The sequence below is a fragment of the Sus scrofa genome, chromosome 4, assembly GCF_000003025.6.
Source record: "Sus scrofa isolate TJ Tabasco breed Duroc chromosome 4, Sscrofa11.1, whole genome shotgun sequence".
Taxonomy (NCBI): domain Eukaryota; kingdom Metazoa; phylum Chordata; class Mammalia; order Artiodactyla; family Suidae; genus Sus; species Sus scrofa.
The window spans coordinates 13,358,251-13,382,115 of NC_010446.5; positions in this window are offsets into that span (position 1 = coordinate 13,358,251).

Here is a 23,865-nt window from a genome sequence, read left to right on the forward strand (position 1 = left end):
TAGAAAGAGAAAAAAATTCAGCAAAAGTCAACTTTTAAAAAGTCTTCAGAGCACTTTTATCTTCATTTTTGCATGTCACTCCATTTGCCACGTGTCATAGTAACATCGTATTATGAGGAAACAGTCTGTGATTTTCCCAGCTTACACTGAGTGAGAACTGGAGCTGGGATTCTAAGCCAGGTCTTCAGACTCCAACTCTGCACCTTCTCACCACTCCAAAGCTGCACATCAGCCTCTCATATGTAAGTAAAAGTTGTGCTTCATTAAAACAAAAGTTCACAGAGATCCAGAACTCTCTGTATGTCCTGAAGCATGGAGACTCTGATGTCCACCAAGTCTTAGTATTTATTAAACAGGCATTGCTTCACTGGTTCATATTCTGAATACGTTCTCAGAGTTTAAACTCAGCACTGCAAACATTCTTTGTGTTTGCCCCTTCTCCTATGGCATCAGGGTGAAATAATTATACTTCTTGCAGTTAATCTGTGCCTATTATTGCCCAGCAAGTTTATCTGTTCCATGTAGCTTAGAGGAACAGTGTCTTGGGGGTGCAGGGGCAGGTCAGGGGAGATAAGGGAAATGGGAGTTTCCAGTTAACCAGGGAGGTTGAAGTGCAGCAAGAGAACAACGCAAGTGTAAACAAAGAGGACCGAAAGGGAGGATAAATTCTAAGTGCCTCCTAGCCTGGCACTTTGAAGATTCGGTCCCTGTGGGAGTTGCCAGGCACTGCATCTGAGCACCTGAGTCTGCTCTTGTCTTGGCTGCTGGAAAGCAAGACCCGTGTTGTGTAAGTCTGCCATCTGTTGTCTATTTAACCCATAACAAGGATGGGCTTAAATGTAAAGAGCAGCGATGTTTTTAAAGAAATGTAAATTGACGTAAGTTACCATCTATCCATCTCTCCAGACATCCTTTACGTCATTCACTCACCCATCCATCCCTTGCTTTCTACAGATACACAGTGAGTGCATATAAAGATATGTACTATGCTATGTGCTACCAATACAACAGTGATTTCAGCTAAATATGAAAGCTAATGTTTACTAGATGCCCATTACGGCATAAGCACAATACTGAGCATCATGCATGGATTATTATATTTAACGCTACATTACCATGGCATCATTATTACCATTTTACAGATCGAAAAAAAATGGAGGTATATCACCCAAAGTCATGTAGTGAATAAGCGACAGAACCTGCATTTAATACCAGAGCTTAAGCAGTTAACCGTCATGTGAGACAGACAGACCTCACATTTTAATCCACGATGATTAATGGTGAACCTTTCTTTCTCTGTATTAATTTTCTATAGCTGTGTAACAAATTATCACAAAATTAGAAGCCTTAAAACAATACCTATTAAAAAATTTATGGTTACTCTGGGTCAAGAGTCAGGGCACAACTTATCTGAGTCCTCTGCTCAAGTTCTCTCAAGGCTGCAATCAAGGCATTGACCTCAACCCAACAATCTCTGGGATTTCTATGAGCCTATGGAAAGTTCCATATGTCTGCACTATTCACTTGATCACCTTTCAGCACTATGTCATTACTTTAGCAGAACTTTTTACTAATCTGACCATGTTCTCTTTTCTACCCATGAGCAAAAGTTCTGTGCAGGTTCTAGGAAGTCTGCACTCTTTCTTTGGTGCCAAATGTTTATATTATTCCTCTTGCCTCAAGTTTCAAGTTACAACCCTCTCTATGCCTTATTCCACAACCTACTTAGCCTAAAACTTTGGGACAGGTTTTGCTACAATAATATGTGATGTGAGTGAGTGAGTGTGTGTGTGTGTGCAGTAGTGGCAAAAAGTATGCATTGTTCAAGATTTGGCAACACATCTGTGAAATAACTCCTCCACACATGTATTAGTTAGCTATTGCTGAGTAATATGCCATTCCAAAACAAAGAGGCTACTCAGCCCATAATTCTATGGGAGGAAAGAAAATTAAGTTGGGCTCAGTTGGGCAGCTGTTCTGATGTTCACTGTTCTCAGCTAGGTTTACTCATGGATCTGTAACCAGTTCATGGATTTGCAAGTGACTGGCTGGTCTAGGTTGGATTAAACTGGGATGCCTTATTCTCTTTTATTCCTCTTCAGGTAGCTGCCCCTGCTACTCTTTCACCTGTAGCCATTACTACTTCCCCACTGAAGAATCCATGTGGTTCTTGGTGGACATGGAGGGCTTCTAATCAGAGCAATCCCCCTACTACTGTCAAGGAAATAAAGCCATGGCCTGGGTCTAGCTAGTAAGCATCTCAATTCCCTGTCCACACTGTTTGGCCCAAAGCATAAACTTATGACATAAGCAGGACATACATAACTCCCAGGAAAAACAGATTATTATAGTATTATCTGTTACATTATATGTGTGTGTGTGTGTGTGTGTGTGTGTGTATAATAACTTCTCAGGGAAAATTGTGAATATATATAAATATATGCATATGTGACAGATACATAGAGATATATATAGATACAGATAAAAAATGAAAGAGAAGATTGTCTTTTTTTCAGGTTGACAAATGCAATAACATTAAGCCTGGAACAGCCATCAGTCATGTACTTTCCCCCCCCTACTACATGGAGGAAGCTTAGGAGCCCAGGTACAGAATGAGACCAATACCAAAGGGTATAAAATTTCAGTTATGCAAGAAGAGTAAGTTCCGGTGATATAAGAACAGCAATGTGACTATAATTAACAATACTGTACTATAGGAGTTCCCATCATGGCACAGTGGTTAACGAATCCAACTAGGAACCATGAGGTTGCGGGTTCGGTCCCTGCCCTTGCTCAGTGGGTTAACGATCCGGCGTTGCCGTGAGCTGTGGTGTAGGTTGCAGACGCGCTCGGATCCCAAATTGCTGTGGCTCTGGCGTAGGCTGGTGGCTACAGCTCCGATTCAACCCCTAGCCTGGGAACCTCCATATGCTGCAGGAGCGGCCCAAGAAATAGCAACAACAACAACAACAAAAAGACAAAAGACAAAAAAAAAAAAAAAATACTGTACTATACACTTGAAACTTGCTAAGAGGTTAAATTTTAAGTGTCCTCACCACAAACAAGCAAACAAACAAAAAGAATGGCATCAACACAAAGGAAGAGACGTAAGGGATGGGAAGGTCCTGAGGCCAACAAACAAATCCCTTGTCACATCCTTGCTGGAAGCCAGCTTTGGGGTGGCCTGTCAATGCTTTGGGTTTGTAACATGGTAGTTTTAAGTACTTAGTGAGAGCTATTTCAATATTCCACAAATTGCGATAAAATCAACAGCTGAAAAACCATAACAAAACCTGTTAAGTTTTTCCACAACCATCTAGAAGGATGGGGCTATAAAATGCCCCTTTTATAATACTCTTCTACTTTCCTCAAGACGTCAGAGAGGGATTAGGGACAGGAAAGGAGTTTGCCTTTTAAAGGAAGAGAGAATTTGTGAGAAAACCAACCGTTTCTTATTTCTACAACCACCTCGGCCATGGAGGAGAACCTTCAACTTATCTCAGCCCCTAACCTTTTTCCAGTAAGACGTAGTTCCACAAAACATGATGTTCCCACGATCACTATTCAGGAGCTGGTGACCATCTGTTTTATGAAAGTTTCTGCACCACTGAACTGGCAAAAAGGCCACTGCTGTTGGGATGTGAAGAAAGAGGAGACCTGTGAAACCACCTCTGTTTGGCAGGGGGAGAGGACAGTTCCATGGGTAGAGCTAGCATGACAGAAATCATCTGGGAAGGCTGTCATCTCACTAGTATCCCCCAAGAAGGCTGCACACTAGGCTAAAGAACCCAGCAGGAAGGGCTGTGAGTTGACTGCCCATGAAGCTGGCTGATGTGGGAAGAGGATGAGCCTCAACCAGTCTTCTCTCAAGGAAGCTGACTGTGCAAGATGGAGGCCTCTGGGATCTTCCCCAAAGTATAATCCAGAGGTACCCCCCACAAGACAGCCAACATCTGGATTCCTGTGACATAGAGATGACTTAAGATCAGAATGACAGCTATAACCAAAAGGGAAAGGCCAGGAAAAGCCATCCATGAACAATCATTTAAGGAAATACCTCTTTTGTCTCTCTCTTTCCCATTCTGAAGACCATCAAAGAATGGACTTGGCAAAGAAATGAGCATAAAGAAAAGTAATGAGTGAACTTCAGCCCTCAATGGGGATACAGACTCACCTATGCTGGGGGGTGGGGGAAGGGTCTGAGAGAAAACAAGAGATAAGAGTTTTAGAACAAAAAGGACTAAATATTAGCCCTTGAAAGTGACCAAGATGTTTTGAATCTGACTAGGATGTCATTAGGTAGGTGACTATATAATTTATTGCAAATTCCAGGACACTAATGAAAGTCAAAGGGGGCACCGTTTCTAATTGCTTGAGGACAAAGGTGTAAACCAGAATATTCCCAGGCAAATAGAGACATAAGTCACCACGCCCTTAAGGAAAGGGGCTTCCACAGAACACACTGCTAACAGTTTTCAGGGAAAATAAAAGTGCTTCAGGTTTATATTTGAAACGGAATTTTGAAGCCAATTAATGTCTTTTTTTTTTTTTTTGCATTGAAGCTACTCTGAGAGGTTTTTGTCATAACGGAAGGGATCTCAGTAAATAAAATGTAAATATAAAAATCATCAGAGTCTTAAGTACTAAGACAAAGGTAAGCACTAGCTACTAGAGGAGCCTGGGTAGGAAGCCCCTAACCCAGCCTGGCGGGTCAAAGAGGAAGTTCCAGAGGAAGAAACTCTGGGCTGAACCTCAGTACGAGCAGAAAACACACAAATGCACGAGAAGGAAGGGCAGAATGGAGCGGGGAAGGCCAAGGAAGAAGGAGTGAAAATAAGCAAACGAAAGGAGAATACTAAGCACAGGAAAGTGGGAGGTAGGATCTAAAGCAGAAGCAGGCAAACTGTAGTCCACAAGCCAAAGGGTGACGGGTCTTGTTTATTACTAACTACCTCCAGGTCTTTGGTTTTGCATTTCTATTTGGTTTCCTATCTAGAGAGCTTGGCTGGATGCTGTAATAACAGAGGAGACTTACTTTGTGTGTGGCACGGACAGGTCTTAAGAGACAGCCTCGGAGTTCCCGTCGTGGCACAGTGGTTAACGAATCCGACTAGGAACCATGAGGTTGCGGGTTCGGTCCCTGCCCTTGCTCAGTGGGTTAACGATCCGGCGTTGCTGTGAGCTGTGATGTAGGTTGCAGACGCGGCTCGGATCCCAAGTTGCTGTGGCTCTGGCGTAGGCCGGTGGCTACAGCTCCGATTCAACCCCTAGCCTGGGAACCTCCATATGCGGCGGGAGTGGCCCAAGAAATAGCAACAACAACAACAACAACAACAAAAGACAAAAAGACAAAAGACAAAAAAAAAAAAAAAAAAAAAGAGAGCCTCTAACACCTGTGCCCTCCGGCTCATTTTTCAAGTTGGATCCCTACAGGAGCAAGCCCTGAGGAGAGAAGCTGGGGCATGCAGTTTATTCTGGAGGCACAGAGATCCTGGCAGAGCAAGGGCAGCAAGACACAGGAAGGGGAAGGCAGACAACACGGAGCCAGTTACTCGTTCAGTCACCACAGGACACAACCAGAACCGCCTTCCTCCAGGAATATATGGGGAATTGTGTACAATGCCTGCCTCAAAAGTATTCCAGCAGAGGGATGAGAATGCCAGGCCATACCCAACACCCAGCAATCACAAGTTAGACCCTCCATTCTCAGATATCAATTCCCAGTCAGGGGCTCCAACAGTCTGAGGATAGAATTCAGATGAATAATTATTAAATTAATGATAACACTGTCCTAATTTTACTTGAATAATGCCATCTCGAATACAAACACACACACACACACACACACACCCCTATATATATACATTCTTTTACAAAACAATGTGTTAAATATCAACTTTATATACTTTACAAAAATACAAATTCACTTAATTTAATCTTGAAAACACCTTTGTGAGATATGTGTATATATATGTATGCATGTATATAAATATACATATATAGTCCACTCGTATATTTATTATTTCCATTTTATAGATACAAGGAACATGCATGCAGAGCAGCAGCATGGAAAGGAAAAGAATGCAGGCTTTGGCATCAGGTAGATTGAGATTTAAACTCTAACTTGGACTGAAAGTTAAGCTGTCTTAACTTCATACTGTCTGAGTTCATAAATTGAGGATTATAATGCCCCTTTCATAGGGTTTTTAGGAGGACCAAACACAGTAATGGTGTGATAATAACAGCTACCACTTTGAGGAATCTCTCCCATACCAGGCACTGTGCTAAGCACTTTCTGTACTTTTCTTTGTCTCAATCTTATGTGATATGTTTAATATTACACCCTTGTAAGGACCAAGAGAATTTAGCAAATTGTTTAAACTGTATAGAACACTGTTAGCTCATTTGGAAAAGCAACGAAGAGTGGGTGGTCTTATAAATGGAGCAGCTGGGTGAGAAGCACTGCCCAGGAAGAGCAGGAGGAGGAAGAAGCAGAGGGAGGAATAGAATAGGCTTTCCACAGCCCTGCAGAAGCAGCTGCCCTGTAGGAGTCAACTGCTTGACAGATTGCACCCTTTAAGCAACGCTCCTGGTTTGTTTCTACTACCGCAATAAATCAGGCTGTGTAACAGTAAAATACTTATTTCCTGCAAGAAAAAAAAAATCTATTTACTTACAGGGCAAGAGTAACACCACTGGCAAAGGTGGAAAACCAAGGGCCGATGGTAATAAGAGATGTCAGATCCTGTGCACAGAGCCAGGACAGTAAGCATCAGCACGCGACTTTTTCTGGCCCCTGAAATAACATGGTTATTTGCCAAAGCTACACCTCAAAAATTAACTCTGGATTTCCCGTCATGGCTCAGCAGTTAGCAAACCTGACTAGCATCCACTGGCCTCGCTCAGTGGGTTAAGGATCTGGCATTGCCTCCAGCTGTGGTGTAGGTCACAGATGTGACTCGGATCCCACATTGCTGTGGCTCTGGTGAAGTTCGGCAGCAGCAGCTCCAACTGGACTCCTAGCCTGGGAACCTCCATGAGCTGTAGGCGAGGCCCTAAAAAAATTAAAAAAAATAACTCCAACGGAAATGCAGACAGAAATGGAAAAGCCATATTAGCTTCATTGCTGGTCCTTGAACCCATGAAACACAATCTTGACATTTGCTGTCCCTCTGCCTGGATCAGCTTTCCCCCAGAGAGCCACGCAGGCCACTCCCTGATGACATCCATTCCTGGGCTCAAATGTGGACCCTGAGACCCTTCCACCACCTCATCTGAAACAGCCCTCTCCCTGCCAGCACGCGCTCTCTCTCCCCAACTCTGCTGTATTTATGCTGCATGGCCTTTAGCGCCACCTGACACTTCAAATGCCACTTCATTCCTTTACTATAATTTTATCTATCTATGCAGTAATTTATTTTTTACTTATCCACGTATTTATAATTTTATGTTTATGTGCACTGTCTGTGTCTCCACACTGTCATGTAAACTGCACAAGAATAGGACTTTCTGTCACTGAAGCACTTCAAACATCTGCAATAGAGATGGGCACATAGTAGGGATAAATAAATATTTTTATGAACAGCAATTTATCTTTATACTTGTTTGGTTGGTTTTATTTGTTGATTGGTTTTTAAATGCAAGTTATAAAAGAGCTGATTAGAGTCGTACTCCCCACCCCTTCTCTTGGGTCCACTGTGTTGCGTTATCTTATCTAAATGTCACGCTGGATATAAAAAAGAAGTCGGAGCATATATGAATGGCGTCAATTTTTAACACACTAAAAATATACTAGTTTTAAACTGATTGTCCTATTGTGGTCTCACCTACACTAGGAGGATCGAGTTGGTATCACTGTTCTCATGTGAAACAAAGAGGCGCTCTAATTCAGAGAAGTTAAAGGGCTTTCCCAAGGTCACACAACAAATTAGTTGCTGGGGTAACAGGTAGTTGAAGTTAGGACACAGAAATCTGGATTCCGATCTAGTAAGTGTTTCCATTAGGCACAAAACAGGGAACTGATTATACATGCACACCACCGTCACCCCCACAGCACCTTCATCACCACAGAGGACATTAAGCATCCACCAGCCACCAATGGCACACCTTCCACAGGGCCAGGGCAGGGCTCCAGCGTCTTCTGTAACACAGCATTCCAACCAGCCTCCGTTAAGAAAGTTTAACCTGCCTGCCTGCCCCCTACCCTACTGACTATTTTGCCCTGTCCCAGTCACCTGTCCACAAGATGGAAACAACGCATGGCTTAGGTTCCAGAAAGGATCTTTAGGGATTACTTACTAAAAAGATTTACCAGTTGCCCAGCACCATTTCACAATATGTAAAAGTATATTACGGTTATTTTGATATACTGCAGTGGAATGAATTGTGTATTTTATACACACACACATACACACACAGAGTCATAAAATAGTATTATAAATTACGTGTAAGAACAGGGGTAGATGCTTTAAAATATTTATTTCATTGCCATTACAGATACATCTCATATTTATACTTTATAGAAACTAGAAAGAATGAATCTCATCTTTGGTACTAGATGATTACATGTTTCAGATGGTCCTAAATCTTACATGCCTGCAATAGCAGATTGTGGAAACTGGTCTTGATAAGGCATGTGTGCTTATTTATTTGTTTTGCACAGGCCAAGACCAAAGAACAGTCTTCCTTTTAAGAAGTATTCCCAAAGAATCTGGTTTACACTCAAGCAATAATTGTGATGCATAATTATTTTGCAAATAGGCAGTCATGGTAAAATTTCTTTATACTTGATTTGTCAGTAACCACCTGGGGTTCTAATTAAAATTCACTCTTGGTATATGTAATAGCATCAGATAATGTTATTCTTACCTCATTATATAATAATTACATCTGTGGCTTTTGGTTTTGTTTTTAATTAGCTTCCATAGTTCTCTACAAATGACATGGGGCAACCAACACAGTTCACTTCTGTAGTGATAGAAAAAAAAGCGTAAAGGACAAGAAAAGCATCCAAAGGTAATGAGGATACTGTGAATAAAATGTCAATGACTTGAGGCAGATAGACTGGGTTGCGTTTCATCCATCCTTCTCTCTTGCTCATCAGTTCCTATGACAAGACTGTGCCCATGGTAGAGGGGACCTCACGGATGTTTTGTAAAGGCAGACACCTGTGTAAGAGCTGCAATTCCATGATACTGGCTTCATGACATTTCATTCTTTCCACAGTAGAGCCTTGCACCATACTTGCTGTAGAACCCTGGGAGGCCTGGAGGGATGGGACATGGTGATAGCTGGCATCAGAGAAAGAACCAGAGGAACCAAAAGTGGCGCTTAACCCAGGATCCGTTTGCCCACTTGAGGGCAGGAGGGACAAAGAGGAGGAGGTCGCCATGAAGTCGAACCTCATCTCACCCCTTAGACTGGGTTTGTGCAAGAGAAAGATTTAAATTCATTTAAATCGGATTTAAATAAAATGCTACATCATTTTATATGAAAAAGCTAGGGAGGCCAAAGACATCTGGGCTACGACAATTTTATACGCAAAATAAAAATTCAGCAGGCATATGTTGAGAACGGGAGGCTCTGTGCCAGGGGACTGTTCTTGAGTTGAACATAATAATGCTTTAGTTGTAGATAATAACTATCCTGTTTCCTAACTAATTTACTAATTCAGTTTTACCTCCTATACTTGAGACCTGTCACAATTCTGTTTAAGAACTTTCAGCGGCTCTTCTCCACTACATAGCATATCAATTCTAAATGCCTAGGCTGGCATCAAAGGCTTCCAGTTAAGACCGCATATGTCCTGTCCTGACTTCTCATGTTTCTCTTAAAGGACATTCCATCCCAGTCTTTCTGGTCCCAAAGTCACAGGCATGCCTTAAACATTTCTCCCCTGCCTCTTTCTCTCTCTCTCTGCTCTCCACATCCTCCCCACATAAACATAAAGCCTAAGCACACTTTCCCTACTCTCATTCCTTCTGTCTAAGTCTAACGTATCCCTGTTTTCCCACCGCAAGCCCCATGTGTCAGTCTAGGGCCTATAGGAATTCTGTTGTTGAATAAGAAAGACCTACTTAGGAGCAATAGAAAGCTCTCTGGGCGCTACACCAACCAGAAAACCATTGCCCCACTCCCCAGGTTCATATTAGTCTGCCTGTCTTCACCCCTAAGAAACATAGGCCCACAGGCTGCAGTCTCCGGCAGCATGATGATCCAGTTCGGCATTCTGAGACTGCTGGTTACTCAGCAAACGGTTCTGAGCACTGGCCAGGTGAGGCACCTAGCTGGACACTCCATGTGGATGATCTCAGAGGGCCCCTCAGGGCACCCTGTGAGGTGAGGATTAGGCACATCCTCAGTGCATAGGTAACTCAGGCTCATGAGGTGAAGTGACCTGTCCGAGGTCAAGCAGCTGGAATGAAAACCAGCAGGGCACACACAGTGCTTCATGTCCCTTCCAATTACTGAAAGTTCCCACAAGAGCCTGGCCCCAAAAGCTTGCACAGCTCCATCCCTGCAGTGCCCTGTCAGAAGTCACAGATTCAGAGAAATGAGGAAGCTTGTTTATTCGCAGGGCAGGCTGGACTGGATGGCTTCGTGTCAAAATCCCTGGAAGAATGCCAACTCGCAGATTGCTCATTCATGATGCCACTCTTTTCCCCACATCCTGTCTTCCCAAGGCAGTGACGGCCACGGGGATGACCTCGAGCACGACGCCCCTGCAGGCCTCATACATCAATCAAACTGAAGGGCCACCCTCACCCCCACTTGCAGAGCTGTCACAAGAACAATAGTAACATTAACCATGTGATTCTCACAAGCACATCGTCAGACAGGAGAGAACAATGGTGTTCGGATGTTTTCAATGTTCTAATTCACAGGTAAGGAAACAGAGGCTCTGAATGACAAAGTATCCATCGGCTTGTAGGTCAAAAGAAAGAGTACAGACTGTGTTCTATTTCTTGGTCATATTAGCAGTTATACAATATTCATTTTGTTGTGATTCACAGAGCTGTGCATTCTATTTTGTACACTTTCCATATGTGTTACACTCTCCCCACCCCCAAAAAAAGGTTAAAGATGAGTATGAAAGGACATAATTGATTTAGCTGAATCCCAAGACTCCTAGGTGTTGGGATTCAATTAAGTCCTAATATATATAGGAATCTTATATACATTTGCTAGTTTGTGGCTAGTCATTGGCATTATTTTATATACTACAAAAAAATCTATGTACATATCCATATGTGGATGAATATCAGTAAGAATAGTTATTTTAAACATATTTAAAATACTAATCCTTGACCAATTATTTTTATTAAAGCTTTGGTAGTTACTATCAAATTGCCCTCCAAAAATCTCTACCAATTGATGAAAACACTTATTTCTTCATATCTCACCAATATGATGATCATCAAACTGATATTTGCCAATCCAACCTGGACAAACTTCTCATGGGCGTTGTAACGTTCACTTCTTTAATTATGAGAGATGCAGATCTTTTCCCCAAGCTCATAAGCCAATTTTACTTCTTTTTCATCAATCAGCCTATTCATGTTTTTGCATGTGCATGTTTCTTTTGGCCAGATGGTCTCTTATTGATTTGTAATAGCTCTTTATCTACTGAGAAAATAAGTCCTTCACATATCATTCTTAGTGCTTTTTCTCTTGGGCAGAAATGTTCTATTTTCTTTTTTTTTTTTTTTTTTTTGGTCTTTTTGCCTTTTCTAGGGCAGTTCCTGCAGCGTATGGAGATTCCCAGGCTAGGGGTTGAATCGGAGCCACAGCTGCTGGCCTACACCACAGCCACAGCAACAAGGGATCCGAGCCACATCTTCAACCTACACCACAGTTCACGGCAACGCCAGATCCTTAACCCACTGAGCGAGGCAAGGGATCAAACCCGCAACCTCATGGTTCCTAGTCAGATTCGTTAACCACTGAGCCACGACGGGAACTCCAGAAATGTTCTATTTTTATGTAGTCAAATTTGCCAGTCTTTTCTCTTAGATTTTTGGGGGCTTTATAACATGTTTAGAGGGACCATCTCCATTCCAGGACTGCTTAAGGACATGTTTTCTCTAATGTTGCATTCTTTTTTTTTTTTTTGGCTTTTTAGGGGTGCACCCACAGCATATGGAAGTTCCCAGGCTAGGGGTTGAATCGGAGCTGCAGCTTCTAGCCTACACCACAGCCACAGCAATGCTAGATCCAAGCTGCGTCTGCAACCTACACCACAGCTCCGACAATGCTGGATCCTTAACCCACTAAACAAAGCCAGGGATAAAATCCACATCCTTATGGATACTAGTGAGGTTCATTAATGCTGAGCCACAGTGGGAACTCCCTAATCACTCATTCTTTAAAGGATTTGCCTAATAAGATTTTCCCCTCTCTGGGCAACAGAATGTTGTCAACAATATTCAGGTAGAAAAGTTCCGTTGTGGCCCAGTGGAAACGAATCCGACTAGGAATGATGAGGTTTCGGGTTCCACCCCTGGCCTTGCTCACTGGGTTAAAGATCTGGCATTGCCATGAGCTGTGGTGTAAGCTGCAGACACGGCTCAGATCCTGCATTGCTGTGGCTGTGGAGGAGGCCAGCAGCTATAGCTCTGATTCAACCCCTAGCCTGGGAACTTCCATATTCAGCCCTAAAAATAAATAAATAAAAACAATATTCAAGTAGAGTCCATCCAGCTGAGTTTAATACCTAAGGGGTTCTCTAACTTGAGGCTCTACAAAGACAACCAAAAGAAAAACAAATGAATAAGACTAATGCCACAGTATAGCATGGCAAATAGACAAGGTTTACTGGACAACAGACTAAAATTTTATACTGTACAATAGGCTATAGACATTATTTGGTGGGTTTCTGCTACTCACCCACAGTTCCTTATCATGAAGGAAATGAAAACAGTTAGCCAGACATAGTCTAAGCTCTCATCTAATTCTCCTTTCCTTTGCCTTTTCTAAGGTGTTTTTAAAATTGAGATATAACTGACATACTACATTGAGTAAAGCCAAGATATACAACATATGGATTAGATACATTTATATAGTATAATACTGGTGGGGGGGGAGGGAGGGACTGGGGGGTTGGGACTGGCACATGCACACTGAGGTAGATGGAATGATTGGCCAACAGGGACCTGCTGTACAGCACAGTGAACTCTGCCCAATATTCTGCGATCATCCGTGTGGGATAAGAATCTGAAAGAGAATGGATATGTGTGTATGTGCGACTGAATCCCTTTGTTGTACAGCAGAAATGATCACAACCTTGTAAGTCAAGTATACATCAATAAAACTTAAAAATAAAACTATTAAAATAATAATAATATGGTTATCATAGCAATCGTATAAGCTAGTACCTCTAGTATGTCACATAATTACCAATTCTTAAATTCTTTTAATTTAATGTCATGTCTCCCAGGTGATTCAACCTAAAATATTTCTTCGTGTGTCGAGATCTTTATTACTTTTGGGAGGTAGAGTCTCAGTTCCTACTTGTGCAAAAGGGTCAAAGTTCACTCAATGGATAGAGGCTTTACCTCAAGTATTCCAAGGAAACTCGCTTCCTTCAACAGAGTCTGAGACACCTGTTGCTGCTGGTAACAGATTATCCCAAGACATTTCCACCTGCTGTCACTCCTTCGCCACCCTGCCCTCTGCTGTCTTTGGCTGGGAAGTGGAAGAGAACAGGCTCCAGGGTAACACCAGGGGCTGCTGGAGCCTGGACACAAACTGCCTCCTCACTACTACATACGTTATTTTAGAAGAGGAAACAGAGGGTCCTAGAGGTGGAGTAATTTGCCCACCATGGCAAGGCCAGAGCAAGAACCAGGCAGGATTTACATCTAGGTCAAACTGCTGACTGAGCTCTGAAATATTAGACAATACGTCTATGTGAGAAATTAAAAGGTACAGTAGGACCTCAAGAAGAGAAGAAAACCTTGCCTGAAGATATCCACACAAAGGAGACCCTTGGGAAGGGCCTCAACAACACCAGGTGGCCCCCAGGTGGAACACAATAGTCCTTTACAGACAATACCCTACACCCACTAATTGGAACAAACAGTAACCCCGGGGGCTCCCTTTCCCCTGCAGGCTGGTTCTCTGATGGTTGCAGATGGCAGCGTGGCTGGCTGACTTTTTGTCTAGACAGAACCTACTCCCCACGGCTCACGTAATTTCTCAGATGCTGCCAGGCCACCTCCGCCTCCGCCCTTCCCTCCTCCTCGCTATTCTGTATTCTCCGCGCTGCTCCTGTCCTGTGGAAAGGAACGCATCAAAGCCATATGGAGTCATTCTTTCTGGGCGCCCGTGTCCTTTCGCTCTTCTCCTTTTCCTGGAGCATTAATATTAATAGCTTGTTTCTTTGCAGTTGCTTTCTTCTCCAACCTCAAGGGACGGGAACCTTTTCTTGGTCTTTGTGCCAGACGGAGGAGGCCTCATTTGAAGGCGTGGGGAGGCGCTTTGGGAAGCACAGGCACGGATGATGTCTCTGATGTAATCCCGGGCCACGCAGTGCAAGCATGTGATGCTGCTGCACTGCCAGCCCAGTCCACCAAATATTCTTTGTAATATGCGTCCTTTTCGAAGAGGAGGAGAAAGATGTGCAAACAATCTAGCCAAAGCCCAGTGAAATCATCTTTAATTAATAATCATTGGTCTTGCAGCCAGGCTCTGCACAAATTTTGCATGCCTCGTCTCACATAAATTATCAAAATTCTACCAGTGGAAGAGTGTTATCCCCAGTATCCCTCAGAGAGAGTCCGCCACTTGCCTTATGTCACACAGCTCATGAGCCTGAAAGTGGAAATTCAATTCTCCTTCTAATTAATTTCAAAACCCATATTTTAAACCTTCACTATCAACTCTTTCCTGTTCTGGAGCCTCTATTCAGGCTGAATTCCCAGAAATTGGAGACCAGAAGAAAGGCTTCTTTTGTGCTCAGTGGACCCCGGCCGCATCAGAGCATGGGAGCTGGCACGGCAGGACCCAGCCTTTGTGGGTCTGCCCTCTCCTCTCTCACGCCCACTCCAGTCATGTTTGGCACCATGTCCGAGGTCCATGGAAGCTTGAAGCCAGAAGCTGTTAGCCCAGTCTGCGCTGACCAGCCCTCAGAGAAGTCTGGGTCCTGAGCTGTGTGTTTCCACCACGGGCCAGAGGGTGGTTTCATAGCAGGAATAACAAGAGGAGACCTGTCAGGCTAAACTGACATTGGAGGAATGTGGGTGAATCCCAAAATATCAGCGGCCACCTTGGCATGGGGTTAAGTGACGGGGCTTCAAGTTCAAGGATATAATAGGATGTGGAAGCAACAAAGACACCACATCTCTGGAGTTTGTTTGCTTTGAATTTTTAGTGCATCCCCTGGACACTGAAAGAAAGTCTGAAATGGTCAAAATATCAAGAAACTTCATCATGGTTTACAAAGTTTTGTGGGCTTTTTCAGCCTGACCGTGAACTCTTTCTTTCTCTTAGCAGCCTCCTTTTGTTTCCTCAAATGCGTCAGATTCCTCCCTAGCGAAGGGCTTTCCAGCCTCTTTCCTCGGATGTTTACCCAGCTCATCTTTGTTCCTGCCCTGTCAGATTAGGTGAGCTCATCAGACTGAGCAGGCACCAAGCACTAATTTATACAGGGCTCTGGAATAGTGAGCGGCATATTTTCAGCAAATATTTTCGGCTCTGTGGGCCATACAGTCTCTGTCACATCTACTCAATCCTGCTGTTGTAGCATGAACACCAGCAGAGATGATACATCAGTGCATGAGGGTTATCTGTGGATGTCAATACAGACTTATTTACAAAAACAAGTGGCCAGTTAGATTTGACCCATGGACCATAGTTTGCTGACCTTTACTCTAAGACATCACTGAAATAGAGAACTGTGGAAACAGGTAACTCAGGTTTCTGCAGTAAATTAACAAAACATGTAGGCCAGTCTTGATTCCAGCCAAGTCAATCATACCTTGAGCATAAACTGAAGCAAATACTTCTTGCTGGGCTGAGCCCATCTGTGATGCAAAGTTTTTTAAGCGATGAATGTTATCAACAGTCAGCTGAAATCTGGAAACCCAATAATCCATGGCGTGAGATGGGAGCAAATTACTTATTTTAATATCTATGTGTTGGATCCTTTAACATGTTTCACGAGATGCTTTCTGTCTTGGGAAATTACAAAAAGAAAACTTAAATGAGAATAAGAACTATGGAAACATAGAAAATATTCTGCCAGAAATGTGCAAAAATACCAATTCTGCTTCCGCTGGGAGTGAATTAGTGGGTGGAACTATTTGGGGATACAATTTTAATTAATTTAAATTAAGTTGCTTGGAAGTCTGTCTACACACAGGCTGTGGACTTCATGCCTGTGTCCTCTGTTTGTACCATCCGCCTCTCCCAGGCAAAGCCAAATTCAGGATCTACTACTATCAATATTTTCTTTTCAGATACAAAGACTCCCCACCAGCTTCCGGAGTCTGGTGGAGCCCAGTGAGAACCAGCCAGAGGTAGTTTTCTTTATTCTTCAACCATTTATTAGACACTTACTATGGGTCTGGGATACATGTGAATGAAACACAGACTCAACCCATAAAGGGCTCCCTGACCAAGTGAGTAATTAGGTAATATGTGAGCATGAAACACACTTCAAAAGAATCAAATGACACACAGCACTAAAGAATGTACCCACAGATGAGTACCAGAGCTACCTGCACTGTGTGACTCTCAGCCATACACAGCCTTGTAGTCAGCTTGCTGCCAGAGCCCTGGGTGTCTGGGCACCAGCTGAGGCTACACTGGAGCATTAGAAGATCTCAAGGGCACAGCACAACAGTGTTGTTGGAGAACAGGGGTGACCAGAGCAAAAGAAAGAAGCCTTTAGACTGTGATGAGTTCAGGCTCTCCAAGACTCTTCCACAAATGCCAATTTCATCAGCTGGTTAATCGAGTTACGACTCTTCACTGGCCCATGGGTGATGAATGGGGTGGCATCTGCCAGTAACAGAATGCATTTCTTTAATTCTTGCCTTTTCTCTCCTATCTCTGCTAATGAGGATGAACTCCAGCCACCACCACTGCCCATCCCCACAAATATCTCACCCAGTTACAGTGCACTAGTTACTGGGAATCCTTAGCAATGCCATATGGGTCCAATGGATGCAGCAAGAACAAAAAGGGGAAAGTCATTAAGTTGTGCGAGATGCCTAGAAGCATTCTAGAACCTCCCCAGCTATGGTATAAGAAGAAACTGTGCACCCAGAACCCAGACGTTAGGACTGGGACACCAGCCTCTACAAAGATGGAAGGCAGGTGGCTAGAAGACCTGCACTCTTCTGACCCAGAGCATCTGACGCTCTGCACAGGCTGCTGGTGGCAGATCTGAGATCACCCCAAAAAGCATGTTCATAAAACCATGCCTGTCCACATCCTCATTCTTATTTGTATCTTGAAAAACAGCTTGTTTTCTGGTTCTTTAGTAAAAGGAAGTGATTTTTTTTTTAAATCAGTTTCTTCCTGCCTCCATAAGATAAAAGGAGAATGAGTCTGTTTGAAAACATACCAAATTATTAGCCTGTACGGGGCCTCTATATTTTTTAGTCCCTCTGATATGTTTTCTCATTGCCTCTTATACTTCTCTTCCATAACACTTCCTCAAATTTTCAATTAAATAATGTTTTTCTAATTCTTTAATATCTCTGTTTGCTGACTGTGTACCCCATGAGGACAGTGGCCATGTCTGTTGTATCATTTAGGTTCCTTCAAAATGTATCTGCGGAATGAACAAAGGAATGCAACTGACTCTCCAAGGACCTTATCACACCTCTGCTGGGAATGCCTACAATTGGGCTGATTATCTCTGACTTCAAGTGCAAGCCAGTCAGTATCAGATGTTCCATTTGGAAGCCCCCTCCCCAGTGTAGGATGGAAACATCCCCGTTGATCCTTGTGGTGGGAAAGCAGGATGAGAGGACAAAGAGAAAAGGCTGGCTGGGAGGGAAGGCACTTACACACTTTCAAGTCTGATTATTAATATTCTGTGGAAAACAAGAAACCTATTTAATATTCTATGGCAAATAGGAAACCCAACACGATAACAAATAACTTCCTGCTGGACATTTCAACTAATCCAGACTCTAATTCTGCTGCATGAAAAGCTGTGTTAAGTCCTGGAGTCAGAGAGCCAAGACTGAGTTACAGTTTGCAAAGCCAACATATTTCAGAGATGGTTCCAGGACACCTAATGTGAAAATTCAAATGAGGCCACCTGCTTTATTACATGTCAAAAGGAGCGTCACCCCCACCCCAAGTGCAAGTTATTCTCCTAACCGTACAGTATGGGAAGTGGGATTTTTCGATGGATTTTTTTCCTTCAAAAGCCACAGTCTCTACCAAGCCACCAAGCTTTTTCATTGAAAATGAATTTAGATAATTTGAAGTTTGGTGTGTTGGGCTTTCATTTTTTTTTTCTTTTCAATTTTCTTTTTCTGTTCAGGAAGACACCCCTTCTGGTGCAGTCATGCCCCATTGAACAGAGCCAAACCTGGATATAATTATTTCCTCTGAGATGAAAGCAACCTAATATGGAAGAAGCTATTGAAATTGAAATCTCAGAAAACCACCAACCCGAGGCAGGGATATTTTTATCAATGATGCATTCTTCCAAGAGGGAGGTTATTAAAATTTCAATTTTATATTTGTGTGTATATGTATATATACCCACATACATATGTTCACATATATATGCCTATGTGCATATAAATACACATATAGTTTTATATATATAGTCTTCAGAAGGAAGATATGTAGTAATTAGCGGAGGAAGCAGAATTACTAACACCTAATTAGAATAGAAAGAGAAGTCATTTTAAAAATCTGTCATATATTTAATTAAGAAAAATTAGCATTTGGATGCATGGCTACCAGTCAGTAATGAGGTGAAGAAGAGCAGGTTTCAGGAAAACTGGGGCGAGTTCTAAATGCACACTCTGCTCCACACTCAGATAACCGCAAACAGACCCTCTAACTGGAGCAGCCATGTGCTAAGTTAAAACTTTGGTTCTATCAGGTTTCTCTTCTTCCTAAAGAACCACTGGAAGCCCATCCAGCCACACACGTCAGCTTTAAGAGGTTTCTATTCTTTAGAAGGGAGCGCGGGGATGTGATGGATGGGGCACTGCCCGCTGCTTCCTTTCCAGAGACTAAGAGAGGCCATTAACTGTCTAAGGTCTGAAATGTGAAGCTATGCATATAGAAGCTGGTGGTTCTACTTGGCCCTCGCCAGGCAGGATCCCCAAAAAACAATAGATTATTCCTTCTACTAGCTGTGCTTGGTTGGCCTTGGTTGTTTCTCTTATACTTCTAATCTTTTTGTTATTTGGGTTTTTTTTATTTTGGGGGGCTTTTCTGAGCCCCGATTTGACTTTTACTGGAAATCCACCAGGATAGTTATATTAGTCCATTCAGGCTGCTAATAACAGAATCCCATCAACTGTCTGGCTTACAGACAACAGAATTTATTTCTCACAGTCCTGTAGGCTGGGACATCCAGGCTGGAGGGGCCGGCAGATCTGGTGTCTGGTGAGAGCCTGCTTCCTCATAAGAATACCTGCTGCCTAATTAAGGCAGAGCTTAATCTCCCTGTAGTGTTCCTCCTGTTCTTCTCACTGCCTGGCATATCCTTTCCCATCTTTTCAACGTGGCTCTCCCCTAGGCATCTTTCCAGAATCAGTTTTGGCCCCTTTTATCTTCTATGCCTCTCTGGGCTGAAGTCCATGGCCCTTGTGTATGCTCCCATGAGACCTGTGTTTCTCCTTTTCACTGACTTCATGGCATCCAATTAATCAGATCGTGATCTCTCTCCCCAGTGCCAAGCTTGGCAGGTGGGGCACCTGTCTTTCTAGCCCTGATATCCAGAATGCCTAACACAGAGTGGGGAAATTTTAAATGATTACTAATTCGATTTACTTGAAAGTGCTATTTCCTATTTCGTAGCTACCCCAGTGAGCTAGGTTATACTGTTGTAACCAATGCCCCATATCTCAGGAAAGACCAAAGAATTATCTTAAAATGAAAAATAGCATCTCTCACCTGTACTAAACGTCATTCATGTGCCCGCTGGGCCTCTCTTCCACACTGACCTCACACTGAGCCCCAGGATGATGGAGCAGGCACCATATGGAATACTGCTGGGTTGCCACGACCAAAGGAGAGAAGGCTCTGCTCTGGCAAGTAAATACTCTGACCTAGAAGTGACGCCTTCACATGGCAGGAAATAATAATATGGCCCCTTCTAAGCACAAATGATCCAGGAATTTTACTCCTGATCCTAGAAATCTGAGTGTCAAATATTTGAAAATACTAATGATTTTAGAATAGCTGCCACTGTTTATGCATGTGTGCATATAAATATATAGAAAGGTAGGTAGGTACGTAGGTAGATAGATGATTGATAGATAGATAGATAGATAGATGATAATGTCTATATATGAAATCCGTATGGGAGGATGGGGGAGTGATCTGTTACAAAGAAACAGGGATCGTGTCTCACTTGTCTTAAGAACCTACACCTAGCGCTATACCGAGAACTGGCTGTCTGTATATTTTACTGGCCACCAACTTATTATACTTGTGTGCTTTTATATAAGCTGTTCCTTGCACCTTGAGCTCTCATTATTCTCTGCCTGCTTTCACCTGATTGTGCCTGATTCCTCTCTCAGACGTGTGATTATACGTGACTTCCTCGGGGAAGACTTCATCGGAAACCCCTTACACACACATCACCCTATGTGCTTATGTATCCTTGGTCTCTGTCACAGAGCCCCACACCCTAGAGTTTCACACTTGACTTCAGTCTCCTGTCATTTCCCACTGGACTGAATGTTCTATCAGAGTATGAATCCTGCCTTGCCCAATAACGAATAACCACCCTATTCCCAATATTAGTTGCTCAAAAATTATCTTTGAAGGAATGACCCAACTAATGACTGTAAAAATGAATTGATGAAATCTCAACTGCCTCTATGTTGTTTCAAGATGGTTTCCTCCAGTGTTTTGATTCCTTGGCTGCCTTCCAAGAGAGGAAGGAATCTACTTCCTTTACTCATCCTCCTGTTTAATCCAGAATCACCATCCAGTTCATTTTCAAATATACTTCTCTCTGGCCAAAATTTTATCTTGTCATTTTTTTAAATTATTTCTAAGTTGTTCTGCCCTCCTTCAGTTAGTAGAGGACATCTTCAGAGCTCTCCACTCTGAAGTTTATGAAGTCATCACACACGCACGCACGTGTGCGCGCGCACACACACACACACACAAAACATACTTAAGACTTGATTTCCTACATTTAAAATGGAAGATGCAGCCATGACTGCCTCTAGAACTCCTATTGGTTCTACACTCTGATTTTATGGCCATATAGTTGCTGCATTTCCATCTCTTTGCCAGTGCTGCTTTTTTTTTTTTAACCTAAAATAAATTCCTGAACCTCGGACCAGTGTGGCTATTTCTAAGGAATCTTAACAAGAATTAGTCCTATTTAGAAGAAAGTGATATATTAGATCATTACTCCCTTGGGGTGGGCAGAAAACTTTTTCTCCTCATCAGCAATACTGTCTGAAACTCCACCATTCATTGATTCAATTTTTTGACATTTGTGAGCCAAATTCTTGGCTCGATGTTTTCCCAAAGGTGAGTCCCATATGCTAAGGTAAACTTCTCTTCCTCTCACAGGCCACTTGCCAGTGGTGTAATCTCTGAATAAGACATGCTATAACCTTAGCTCTGCCAGTGGAGTATGCTTTACTCCAACTCATTCTCCCTTGGGGAAGTTTTCTGTGACCCTTTAACTGAGGCACCCATCCCTACGATCTGTTCCCACACCACGCTGTGTTCTCCCCACCCTAATCCTCCTCGCACCTTGTCGCAACCACCTATCTACTGTCTGTCTTTCTCAGCAGAGAGCAGGCTTCACTGAAAGTTTGGTTTGTGACCCTTACCCAGCATCTGTTTCCCAGTGCCCAGTATATTATTCAAGTGCTCTCTTAACAGGCACGTAATAAATATTTGTTCAATGCATGAAAGAGAATTTTCTGGTCCAGTTGAGACTGAACTGGGAGTGAAATGTTACAATCAGCACTGGATTATCCAATTTTCAGGCTAAGATATGTTTAGGACATGCAGTGGGGGACTGGGGAGGGAAAACAGTTTAAAGCATAAAAACTCCCTCAACAACAAACTTATTCAGAACTTTGGAATCAAACCATCCCCTAAGTAAGTATTTTCATGTTAGGATACATAACATTTTGTGTTATTTCAAAAAAATAAAATCCTAGAGTTCCCGTCGTGGCGCAGTGGTTAACGAATCCGACTAGGAACCATAAGGTTGCGGGTTCGGTCCCTGCCCTTGCTCAGTGGGTTAAGGATCTGGCGTTGCCGTGAGCTGTGGTGTAGGTTGCAGACGTGGCTCAGATTCTGAGTTGCTGTGGCTCTGGCGTAGGCTGGCAGCTACAGCTCCAATTCGACACCTAGCCTGGGAACCTCCATGTGCCATGAGTGCGGCTCCAGAAAAGGCAAAAAGACACACACAAAAAGGTAAAATCCTGGAGTTCCTGTCGTGGTGCAGCAGAAACAAGTCCGACTAGGAACCATGAGATTTCGGGTTGGATCCCTGGCCTCACTCAGTGGGTTAAGGATCCGGTGTTGCCGTGAGCTGTGGTGTAGGTGACAGATGCAGCTTGGATCTGGCGTTGCTGGGGCTGTGGTGTAGGCCGGTGGCTACAGCTCTGATTTGACCCCTAGCCTGGGAACCTCCACATGCCACGGATGCGGCCCTAAAAAAAAAAAAAAAAAAGGTAAAATCCTCTTTGTAGCTATTTTCTTTCTAGAGTAAGAAGCCAACCATTACATTTATTAAAATTAAATCTGTGATCTCAAAAGTCTTAGTTGAACTTGTAACTCAAAGGTCTTATGATAGCCTTACCTAATCTTCTATTTGTACTTTCGCTACAGCTTCCCAACTAAACAACTTTACAACAACAAGCTAATTGTTTGAAGTAAAAAAAAGAGAGAGAGAGAGAGAGAGAGAAAACGGGAGTTCCCCTTGTGGCTCAGTGGAAACAAACCCAACTAGCATCCATGAAGATTCGAGTTCAGTCCCTGGCCCTGCTCAGTGGGTTAAGGATCCAGTGTTGCTGCAAGCTGTAGTACAGGTTGCAAATGGGGCTCAGATCTGGCCTTGCTGTGGATGTGGTGTAGGCTGGCAGCTGCAGCTCCAATTCGACCCCTAGCCTGGGAACCTCCATATGCCACAGGTCTGGCCCTAAAAAGAAAAATAAAAAAAGAAGAGAGAGAAAACAACAGTTACGTGGCTGATGAACATATGGAGAAGGCAAGAAACTGAATCTGGACTTCGCTAGTTCTGGCCAAATCTGCGGAGTCTGCTGGAGTATTGTGAGAAAACATTCCAGAAAATCTCATCTGCTATTTCATACGTGTAAACCTGAGAGCATTTAGCAGTTCTCAACTTTCACGTGTTCAATTCCAAAAGCACATTCTCCGTCAATGATTCTTTTGAGAATTTGAATCCATTTTCCCATAGAAACAATAGTTTAAGTGTTTGTAGGTTTTCCAGGTGAGCTCACCCAAACCCATTTCTTCCATAACTACCTGACATACACGTTCACAAAAGTAGAAAACAGTGCAGTAAAGGTGTTGATTTCTTTTAAATGCCAGAAAACATATCTAAACATGGAGAGTAAAGCAAAAATACATTTAAAAGTCATCATAATTTTTCAGACCTCAGGTTGGTTACAATAACAAAATTTATCATAAGGAAAAGAAATAAGAATTTGGGGATTT